The sequence below is a fragment of the Populus euphratica genome, unplaced genomic scaffold (assembly GCF_000495115.2).
Source record: "Populus euphratica unplaced genomic scaffold, PopEup_1.0 scaffold1508.1, whole genome shotgun sequence".
Classification (NCBI taxonomy): domain Eukaryota; kingdom Viridiplantae; phylum Streptophyta; class Magnoliopsida; order Malpighiales; family Salicaceae; genus Populus; species Populus euphratica.
In genome coordinates, this window is record NW_011500736.1 from 503 (window position 1) to 13,358 (window position 12,856).

General features: G+C 32.3%; 1 long non-coding RNA gene across 1 annotated transcript; it reads left to right on the plus strand.

Annotated features, from left to right (window-relative positions):
* Nucleotides 1-405: 405 nt before the first annotated feature.
* LOC105116201 (uncharacterized) lies at nt 406-1,446 on the plus strand. Its single transcript, XR_840484.1, has 2 exons — nt 406-793; nt 875-1,446. It is a non-coding gene; the product is annotated as an uncharacterized LOC105116201 (long non-coding RNA).
* Nucleotides 1,447-12,856: the final 11,410 nt, after the last annotated feature.

The window sequence follows — 12,856 nt, forward strand, 5'->3', positions numbered from 1 at the left end:
ACACTATTTATTGCTTGCTTGAAGTTAACAATGTGGAGTGAATTAATTCATTCACTCTGCACATATGGCAATGGGAGGGGCAATGAAAAGCAATAATTTTTGCAAGGTTCTAGTCCAGTGGTGGGAGGGGCTTGTTCCCTTTCTCCGCACCTGGGTTCGAGCCTTACCGTGCACGTTTGTCACCCTCGCGGTGCTTTACCTATTCATTGGGCTTGCAGAATGTTCAGTGGGTCGTGAGGATTAGTCGTGGTGCGCGTAAGCTGGCCCGGACACCCCATATAAATAAATAAAAAAAAAGCAATAATTTTTAGCCTTAGCAAAGTGGCATGAAATTAATTTTTAATGGGATGCATCTTTAAAATTTATGATAAAATATTTAACTCAATAGCTATAACCACAATACCAAACGGACATTCAAGAGTTTTCCAGCAGCCACTATGCCATCAACAATTTCCAATTTGACCACATTCAACTAAATCTAATGCAACGACAGGCAACAAGCAGCGAGCCAAAATCTTCGACAAATCCTCCCCAACTTGTGCCAGTAAAAACTACAAGCTCTTCAGCATTCATCAATGACCTATGTCTTGATCCATTAGCTGTAATTGCATCTACACTTGGTGATTTAAACCCTTTGCTACTTTCTTGGCGTTGTATCACGCCCTTGATCCTGACATATAATAACTCAAATGCAGCAAGTTTAACCTTTCTGGGATGCTGACTCACAAAACCTTCAAAATCTGGGGTTCAATTAAAGTTAATCACCTTCTCTTTTCGTCTTCAACATTCACAGGTAGCTAGACACAAACATTCCTAAAATAAACTATGCCTCTACCTGTACTTGGCATTTTCTAATTCATGGTGTTTTTTTCAGGCGTCTCCCGAGGACTCTATCAGTCCCAGACCAGCGATGTAATTTTGGAAACTAATCAGCATCTCAAGAATACAGATTCAATAGTTCAGCAATTCTGATAATTCCAGGCACTATAAATATTTCCCTCCACACGTATAGATGGATGTTGCAAAAACCATTGTTAATTCTTCCCAACCAAACAATCAAATTTCTTACATTGCAAGACTAAAGATATCCAATATGTCTGCATCTATGCGCTTGGTAATTAATATATGCTTCTTGTGCTCTTGTACTTTGAAAGAAAAAAGGACCTCATGATTGGTACTCTAAGAAAGGTTGTAGGAAATAAAAATGATGGAGAACCATGAACAATGGTTGGTTCATTAAAGCAAAGTGGGGGCAAGGAAAGCTGAAAGAAAATGGAAGGAGCTTGTTGTTGGAACGGATGAGCTAGCTAGCTAGTTTAGGCTGCTTAGCAGAAGAAAGCAAAAGAAAGCCATTTGTTTATAGGACCACAAACCACTGGCTTGAGAATGTTGTGTCTGTAACTGTACGTAGCTGAAATCCATAATGAGTATTTGGTATACTGTGTTCTAAAAATGCCTTGTTTTTGTGCCAAAAGATCATTATCGAACGTGTTTCTTTTTTTGGCTTATACAGATGGTATTGTCAAATTACAGTACATGGTCCTGAAAGTTATCCAAATAATTCCCGCTATTCAACTTAACTGATAATGGAAGAGAGAGAATATCTGAAAGAGAGATGAGAGAGAGAATATGCTTCTACGACATTAGAGCTCTGTTTACACAGTAGCGGTTACGTTTTAAAGAAACTATAATTTTATAATGTTTGGTTAAAGTGGGAAGCAGTGTTTTTAGTTTATGAGACCTATCGAAAATCGCACAGAAATACAGGTCAGGGAGAAACAAGATACACCTACTTTGCCGGTATCATTCACTTTTGTGAAGTGAACAGTGCAGAGTGAATTAATTCACTCTGCACATTTGTTAACACGTAAACAGTACAGTGATCTTAGTCACTTGCACGGTTTATATTCACTCTGCACATTTGTTAACACGTAAACAGTACAGTGATCTTAGTCACTTGCACGGTTTATATGAACAGTAAAAAAATTATTTAAAAAAAATAATATTTTATTAAAAAAATTAAAATTTAATATTATTTAATAACACTATATAAATTAGAAAAATATTACATGATAATATAATAATTTCATCATAATTCCAATTTTGTTTCTAATGATATTTTACCTGATTTTGTTGTATGAATGAATCTCGTATATGATGAAATTATAGATAGTTTAATGAAATAATAAATTTTTTTTGTATAAAGTATTATTTATTTTATGATATAATAACAGTAGTTAGATTTATAATATTTAAATTAAAAACTATCAATATTAATATATATCACCAAACACATTAAATTACTTTTTGTTCAAATATATATAAATATCAAATCAACTTCAATTAAAAGTGTTTTTTATAAAACAACTTTGTTCAAACCACAATTACAAAAGTTATCACAATACAAAACACACTCGGTGCCTCCTATATAATTTCACTGAACAAATTTGATTTATTTGGTGTCATTTAAAAGATATAGTTATCGCAAGTTTTATGGAGAATTTGGATTTCAAGCAATTATAGTTACTTGGTTCACTTAGTTCCACCATTGGATCAAATCTATTTTTCACATAGATGTTCACTCGGAGGTTCTCTCAAGTCTAACAAGTGGAGATCAAATTCCATCATTCTTGAAAGATTTTTACTCCTCATAATACCTCTAGTCAATATTCATATCTGAATGCCTCTTTGCAGATTGTGTTTGATTTAACCGTTAAATCACTCTGGTTTTTTGATATGTTATACTATACTTTTTGTGTTGAACTAGACTATTGGATTTTAGCTACTTCTATCTCTATTGTGTGTGCTGCTGTTTTAAAGTTACTGCCCAGACATGGATACAAATCACCCAGAAATTAGTCAACTAGTTCACTAGAAAACGGTTGACTGGTTCACTATATAACTTGCTTCCAACCTAGTTATGCCCACCAAAAAACCCTTTAACACCTCCATAAATACAATAAACATTGTAAACACCACAACCACGAGCAAAATAACTCACTAACCATAATAAAACACCGAGACTAACCCTAAATCATAAAAAAAAACTCAAGTTACCCCCACACAAAACACCACCACAGCTTACAAAAACATAACCACCCCCAATTCAGGCCCAAAAACTTCATAGGCGAACAAAGTAAAGGTCTCAAATGCTACAACCCATGCCAAGATATTCTATTTTTCTTGACAAGAAATTGACAACATTTTGGACATTCTCAATAATGTCATTGATGAGAGTGCATCCAAATGGAACTAGTGCTTGGTGGGATTCTTTCTAAGTTATAAGATGCCCTATCATGCACTCAATTCTATATCATTCTAAGTATGGAAGAGTTATGGCCTTGAGAGTGTCATGACAACATGACACGATCAAAGAGTTGATGTCTTATCCCAAGTGCAGGAGTGTCAAAGTAAAATAACCCGGCAAGACGGGGGTCGAACCACAGGGAGGTGAATTATATAAATTACAAATAAAGAAAAAGAGTTGAAGAGAATAATAACAGAAAAAGAGTTGAAGAGAATTTTGGGATGTGATATTGATGTAAGGATTAAACAATAACAAAACATATGTCAAGGTTATAGGATTCACTAATGGTATTTCAAATAAATATAATATAAACTCTTTTTATTACTCAACTAGAAACCACACACAAAGAAGGTTCTAATCGGATGATTTCTCGTTATTAGCTCATTATAAATTACTAACATGATCATATTAATTATCTTATATAAGTAATACCATACTTATAAATATCATCAAGCATTCATGTTGCTAGTTTATGTTAACAACAAATCAAGTTTCTATCATAATAACGATTTCGGCCGAAAACTATGAAAGATCAAGCATTTGATGTACCAAATATTATACAACACAAATCTAAATTAAACATTTAATAAGCAAGGTATTAAGAATTAGTAAGATAAAAAGATAAAACATGTTAATAACAATCTTTCTTGGATATAAACATTTAAAGCTCATGTTGAGTTTATATTATACCTATTCTAACACCATTAGAGAAACCTTTTCACCTTGACATAATTAACTTAGCTAAACATTAAGAAGGAGAAAAACACAAATAAACAATATAAGAACATAAACATAATATAAGCTAACTAAGTATAGGAAAGGAAATGAAAGAGCATAAACAAGAGATTACTATAGCATAAAAGAAAACTTGAACATTACAAAGATGTAGAGAGAAAGCAAGAAGATAACTTTGATCTGAAAATTAATATGACTAAATACATGGACAATGCCTCCTTTTATAGGCTAAGTTTCAGAACTATTGATTGATTGAAGAATTGGTGGGCATCCATTGATTTGGTGGCTGGTTTTTGACATTAATGGCTGCTGGTTTTTTGATATTGTGGGCTGATTTTTGATATTGTTGGCTGGCCAAAACGTCATTGCTCACATCAGAATTATAGCCAACTGAATTGTGGAATCTGTGGGCAATTGTCTCAGCTTTCCATAAAAAAAAACCAGAGCTCATTTGGACTTCTAGAACTCAAGATATGAGCCAAAAACCGAATAGTGCTTGAGCTGCAGGACAGCTTCCGACGTCTTCGTTGTTGCTAAGATTTGGGCTTGAAAACGGCAGAACTGAGTCTTTGACTTCATATGAAAGTTGTAGGTCTATGTCTTACCTTTCCATCGATATAAAATGGACCTAAATCTGATATCTACAGCTCCAGATATGATCAAATTACTGAACGGTGTTCGAGTTTGGAATGCACCAGCAACACTTTGCTAAGTTTGGCCTTCTTTTTATCCTTTCAATTTCAATCCTTAAACTCATCAATCAATCCTTTTATTTATGTGATAGACCTGCATTTAGGATGAATATTTACCATGAATTAAAGGTATATTATATTTTGACTTGCTAATATAAAACATGCTTTTGTTAGGGAATTTAATGATACTTTAGGTGCAATATGATGACATAAATCCTTAATGAGAATGCACTTTTAAGTACTAATCACAACACAACAAGGTTTCTTGATCTTTTGTTTCAAAAATAAGGATGGTGCTAACTTGGTTATGGGAAAGAGACCAACATGGCGGAGATACTTTTCTTGAGAAGCTAGATTGGATTTTTGCTAACACGTTAGATATTTACTTGACTAGTTAGTTATTCTAAATTCCTTCTTAAAGATTACTCATATTATAATGTTATGGTTGTTTAATTCATTAATTCTCTACCCAAAGTTAAAACATCTTTTAAGTTTTCAAATCTATGGCTCATAGGGATCATTTCTTGGGTTTAGTTGCAGAGATATGACAACGTTCTATGGATGTTAACCCTACGTACAAGTTTAACAAGAGACTTGAACTGCTAAAGCCTAAGTTAAAGTTTTTGCACCACCAACACATTAGCCACATAACTAGTTGTGTGATTGAGGCAAAAACTAGATGAACTATAATACAATATATACTTGATTGTTCTCCTCAGACTAATGAGTATTAGTGGGCAGAGAGAGAGCCTATAAAGGAGTTTTTTTTAGTTAAATAAGGATAACAAAGCTTTTTACAAGTAAAGGTCTTAGATTCAATGGTTAAATTTGGGAGATAAAAAACATCAAATTCTTCTATAGATCTATACTACATAGACAAGTGAGAAAAGTCATCCATTGGTTCACTAATAAGACAGGATCTCAAGTTTAGGAGGAATAAGGTCTAGGTCAATTGATAGTACTACTTTCAAGGGTTGTTTTCTACATATTCAAAAATGATCACAAAGAATTCCTCTCGATATTTCTATGGTAGGATTGCTCATGATCCTCTTTTGGAGTCACGCATCACTAATGATGAGATCAAACAATTTTTATTTTTCAACCCAAATGATAAATCTTTTAAACTAGATGGTTATACCTCCTTATTATTTAAGAAAAGTTAGAACATTATTAGTGAAGACTTCATTGTTGTTATGAGGTGTTTTTTTATTCCTGTACTTTATCTGGATGTGTTAATGCTACTAGGATTGCCTTGGTCTTAAGGTTGAAACTCCAACCATTATAAATGACTTTAAACATATTTCATGTTGCAATGAGGTGTACAAATACATATCTAAAATCATTGTGAACAAATTGAATATGATTTTTTTAAGAGGTTATTGGACCTTTATAGACTACTTTTGTTTTGAAAAGATAAATATTTGATGTTATCTTGTTGACTCAGGAACTAATACATAATATCACTTAGTTAGTTCTATACCTAGATGTGCTTTGAAAATTGACATCAATAAAAAATTTGATACGGTTAGTTGATATTTTATCCTTACGAGTTTAAAATTTATTTTAGTACCTGATTTTGTGATTAAATGGATTGAGGTATGCTTGTTTACAGCTCATTTCTTTATGGCTATAAATGAATATAGTCATGTTTTCTTCCTATATTCTAGGGGTTTTTGACAAGGTGATCTTTTATCCTTTTTTTGTTTATTCTAGTTATGGAGAGTTTAGAAAGCATTTTTAGAGAAGCTTTAAAGAACTTGAGGTTTTGTTATTATTGACGGTGCCAGCAGAATACCATTACTTACTTGTGTTTTGTTGATAACCTTATGATCTATTGTCAAGTAGATAGGGACTTAGTTAGGATTGTAAGAAAGGCTTTGGATAATCTAGTAGGGTTGTCTGGTCTTGTTATAAATTTAAAAAAGAGCTTAGTTTTCTTATCAAGAGTTGACAATGAGTTTGGGACCTCTTTTTAAGAAGTTTTTAGGTTTTAGGCTTGTTTCTTTGCTGGCAAGATACCCAAATGTCCCACTGATATCTATTACACTGACTCACTCTGATTATAAGTCTTTGGTGGAGCAAATTCTCTTCAGGATTAAGCTATGGACCTCAACTTCTTTTATTTATGTTGGGTGTCTTTAACTGATCAAATCAGTTCTATTCTTTATCTAGGTTTATTGGTCCTCCATGTTTTATTATCCCTTACTTTATCATTAAGAGGATAGAGGGTATCTTAATTGTCTTTATTTCAAAAAACTGCTCTCTCTCCTATTAGAGGGCTAATGTGGCATGAGTCTATACTTGTTATCCTCTTAAGGAGAGTGGCCTAAGAATAAAAATAGCTCAAACTTAGAATAAAGCATTTATTCTCAAACATGTCTGGCGATTACTTTTAGATAGATCATTAGTTTGATTGAGATGGGTCTATAGTATTCTGCTTAGAGGTAAATCCTTCAGGCATGTCAGGCCTCCTTCAGTGTCCTTTTGGTAATAAAAGAAGAATCTACTAAGTAAAGATTGGTGTAGAAGGAAGTTTGTTTCCAGTATTGGTGATGGGACACTACCTTTCTATAGTTAGACTATTGATTATCAAATGGGCAATGGTTATGCAACCTAATGCCTTTTAGGGTACTTACTTCTACTAGGTTGTTATGGAATGTTATGGTTGTAGATATCATTGAAAGGGATACTTAGGTTTTTCTATCATATAGTTTGGAGCTCCAGCCTATTTGGGACTCAATTACTTTTAACCTTAAGAGTCTTACTAGACCATTATGTCTGGAATGGTCACTCATTAGGGAGGTTTTCTGTTGACTTGGTATGGAAGGTTCTTAGAGATTGCAAACTCGTAGACTCTATTCACCATCTTTTCTAGATTGTAGGTTTCACCTTAAGATATTTTTTTTATCATATGGCTTGCCTTTATAGGTCATCTCAACATCATGGATAGACTACATGCATTTCAAATCATTTTCTCTTTGACATGTATCATTTATAGGTCATAGGTTAAAACATGTAAATATTTATTCTTTTAATGCCCTTTCTCAGCTATAGTTTGGGGTGTTATCATGAGAATAACCCTAATAGGTTATCCTTTTTTGACATAGCATCATCTATTTTAGTAGGCATACATGCACTTGAAAAAAGAAGAAGGAATTTACACATATACTTATTTAGTTACTTTATCCACCTCGGTTAAATTTATTTTGTATGAGAGAAATAACCTAGTCTTTTATTAGATTTATTAATTTTATCAGGATATTTGCAAAGACATTTTTTATTTGGTCTAGTTTTATTTGGTAGAGCTCGAATCAAGGTATCACATCTCAACTACTTTTAGGTTCATGTGGCACCTCTTAGAGTCATGAGATACTATTGCTCTTACTAATTTTGAGATTCTATTTAACACAATTTCATATGTCATTAATTGGTTGATTGGTTAAGGAATTTCCATAAATCAGTCGACCGATTCATCTACTGTTTTTCTTTTTAGTCTGTTTTTATCCTTTTCAATTTTTTTTTTAGCTTTTACTTTTTTTCCTTGTTATTTTTTGTCAGATTGACCGAGAAAACAAGCATTTGTACTTCTTGGGATATGCCCCTCATACTCCGTATAGTGTCTTACCTTTAATACAATTACTCTTATTAAAAAAATTCTCCATGTAGAAAATCTGGAAAAAAATTTCTGATGGGTTAAGGCCAATAATCTGCTCTTTTAGTAAATTTCTTTATCCTTTGAGATTAATAACAAGACATGATTAAACAACCAATTATGGGTCTCCTCCATCTAAAAGAAATAAAAAAGAGGAAGAAAACATAATTACTTCTTTAAAAATTGTTATTTTTCTAAGAGACATCATGTCTTGAATGCTTTATAATGACTACCAAATTCCTCAAAACTCAAGTAAATAATAAGGGATAATGATCCAGCATAGTGAATATCAAATAGTCTTGCATTAGATAATCATCTATACTATGTTGTGGGTAAAATTATTATTTTTTCAACATAAAAAAATATCCAGGTGTTGTTAATGTATTTTTAGTAGAAAAAAATTAAAACTATATAGGGATTGACTTCATGTAACTTAGTCGAGTTGGTAGGTCTAAAGACAATCCAGATGACCAATAAGAATGTAGTTTAACTAAAACAAATCAAGACGACATTGTTTTTTAAGTACTGAAATGACAATATATTAGAGTGACCTAGATCAATTTAGGTTAACCTAAAACATTTGTTACACAGGTCATAAGACCCTGATAACCTTATAGAGAGCAAATAAAAAAATTATTTAACATAATTCTTAATCAACCTAAAGTTGAAGGATGAAATTGAAAAAAAATTAACTAAAAAAATAAGTTGAGTCAACCCAGGTTACCTTTTTAAACCAAAATTATGAGATCAAGATAACTATATAAAAAGCAAGTTAAAACAAATTATACAGCTCAATTCACAATCAAATTAATTTTAAAAGATAGAATTAAAAAGGAATTAAAAACAAACAAAAAAAACCACCCAAGTCAATCAAACAAACACGTGATCTTGATTATGAGATAAGGATAATTTCATAGAATGCAAAATGAAAAAAATTATGAAGTTTAATTCTTAATCAATCCAATATTATAAGATGAGATTAGAAAAAATCAACTAAAAAAAGTATAAAAAAACTCTCAAATTAACTATTTTAACTCGCGACCCAGGTTATAAGACTATGATAACGCCATAAAAAGAAAATAAAATAAATAAATTATAAAATTCTTGAAGATAATAATAACAGAAAAAGAGTTGAAGAAAGTTTTGGGATGTGATATTGATGTAAGGATTAAACAATAACAAAACATATGTCAAGGTTATAGGATTCACTAATGGTATTTCAAATAAATATAATATAAACTCTTTTTATTACTCAACTAGAAACCACACACAAAGAAGGTTCTAATCGGATGATTTCTCGTTATTAGCTCATTATAAATTACTAACATGATCATATTAATTATCTTATATAAGTAATACCATACTTATAAATATCATCAAGCATTCATGTTGCTAGTTTATGTTAACAACAAATCAAGTTTCTATCATAATAACGATTTCGGCCGAAAACTATGAAAGATCAAGCATTTGATGTACCAAATATTATACAACACAAATCTAAATTAAACATTTAATAAGCAAGGTATTAAGAATTAGTAAGATAAAAAGATAAAACATGTTAATAACAATCTTTCTTGGATATAAACATTTAAAGCTCATGTTGAGTTTATATTATACCTATTCTAACACCATTAGAGAAACCTTTTCACCTTGACATAATTAACTTAGCTAAACATTAAGAAGGAGAAAAACACAAATAAACAATATAAGAACATAAACATAATATAAGCTAACTAAGTATAGGAAAGGAAATGAAAGAGCATAAACAAGAGATTACTATAGCATAAAAGAAAACTTGAACATTACAAAGATGTAGAGAGAAAGCAAGAAGATAACTTTGATCTGAAAATTAATATGACTAAATACATGGACAATGCCTCCTTTTATAGGCTAAGTTTCAGAACTATTGATTGATTGAAGAATTGGTGGGCATCCATTGATTTGGTGGCTGGTTTTTGACATTAATGGCTGCTGGTTTTTTGATATTGTGGGCTGATTTTTGATATTGTTGGCTGGCCAAAACGTCATTGCTCACATCAGAATTATAGCCAACTGAATTGTGGAATCTGTGGGCAATTGTCTCAGCTTTCCATAAAAAAAAACCAGAGCTCATTTGGACTTCTAGAACTCAAGATATGAGCCAAAAACCGAATAGTGCTTGAGCTGCAGGACAGCTTCCGACGTCTTCGTTGTTGCTAAGATTTGGGCTTGAAAACGGCAGAACTGAGTCTTTGACTTCATATGAAAGTTGTAGGTCTATGTCTTACCTTTCCATCGATATAAAATGGACCTAAATCTGATATCTACAGCTCCAGATATGATCAAATTACTGAACGGTGTTCGAGTTTGGAATGCACCAGCAACACTTTGCTAAGTTTGGCCTTCTTTTTATCCTTTCAATTTCAATCCTTAAACTCATCAATCAATCCTTTTATTTATGTGATAGACCTGCATTTAGGATGAACATTTATCATGAATTAAAGGTATATTATATTTTGACTTGCTAATATAAAACATGCTTTTGTTAGGGAATTTAATGATACTTTAGGTGCAATATGATGACATAAATCCTTAATGAGAATGCACTTTTAAGTACTAATCAATAACCTCCAAAGATAGTTGGGTCTTGGAGTGTCCAAGTGCCATGTGTGTGCTAAGGTGTGCCCAGCTCCCAGGCAAGTAGCCCAAGCATCACATATACGCAGAGGTGAGTCCAGCACAGAAGTAGGAGCCTAAGCACCATGTATGCGTTGGGGCGTGCCCAAGCGTCCTTTATGTGCAAGGGTGCACCCAACCCTTAGGTAGGAGCCTAAGCACCATGTTTGCGTAGGGGGTGTGCCCAACACTAAAGCAATAACTTAGTGTCCGCCATGTGTGCGCAGGGGTGTGCTCACAACAGAGGCAAAAATGCAAGCACCGTGTGTGCATTGGGATGTACTCAGCAATGAGGCATAACATCCATGCACGTTGGGTCTGGACAAGACCGGATCCACCTCTATTTGGACCAGGACGCGTCGACACCCAACCCCATGTTAGGCCTAGTCGCAATCACGTCCATCTCCATTTAGACCTAGACTCGTCCACGCCGAACCCCACATTGAGCCTTGACGTGACGACATCCAACTCCATTTGGACCAGGACTCGTCCACGCTCAACCCCATATTGGGCCTCGACGCGACCATGTCTAACTCCATTTAGACCTGGATGCCTCCACGCCCAACCCCATGTTGGGCTTGAATGAGTCTAATCCCAACCCTAAGTTAGACCTGGACGCGATTCATAACACAAATAATATTATTTTTCATTCCAAGAATATTTAGAACACAAATAATAATAATAAATTATTTTAAAACTTTGAATTATTAAAAAAATAATAATATCTTTGAGTGAATACTTTGTGTTCTAAGAAAAATAATAATATTGACAGTGCAAATTTTAATATTATTTATATTAGTACTTCAATTATTGAAGATTTTTAATAATACGACATCGTGAGCTCACTTTTTATTTTTATAAAAATGCCATAAAAATTTATAATATAAATAATAATATTTTCTTTCAAATTTATTAACTATTTTATTAATAATATTAATTATAATAAAAATAATAATATTTCTAAAATAAATAATAATATTTAGAATCCTAGGACTCAGGAATATTGAGTCTTGATAAAGGAGCTAATAAAATTGGATCCTTACTCTAGGCTCATTGATCATGGGTTATGATGCCCAACCTATTCCCCTTGAGTCATAACCCAAGTGTCATATGCCCCAATGGAGTGCGATCATGGCTTACCTAGCATAGCCCAAGCGCCACGTGTATGTTAGGGAGGGCCCAATCAACAAGCAGGTAGCCCAAGCATCACGTATGCCAAGGTGTGCCTAACACTAAAACAGGAGGCTAAGCTCCACATGTGTGCTGGGATGTGCCCAACACTGAAGCATAGTCTAAGCGTCACATGTCCCCATATGGTTTTTCTTCAATAGTAATACCATTTTTTTAAAATTTGTTAACGATGATAATAATAATACTAATATTAATTTTTAATTTTACATTTCAAATCAAATCTTTGATTGTTTTTCAATATTAAGAATAATTTTTTTCTAATTTAGTAATTATTTTATTTATAATATTGATTATTATAAAAAAATAATATTTATAACATAAAAAATAATATTTTTAATATTAATACTTTTGATTATAGAATAAATAATAATATTCATAACACAAATAATACTCCTTTTAATTCCAATAATATTTGGAACACAAATAATAATATTTTTTATATTAAAACTTTGAATTAATAATATTAAAACAAAAATAATAATATCTTTGAGATGAATACTTTGTATTTTAAGAAAATAATAATAATATTAACAACGCAAATTATAATATTCTTTATATTAGTACTTAGAATTGTTGAATATTTTTAATAATACTACACCGCGAGTGATTAGTACTTAAAACAAT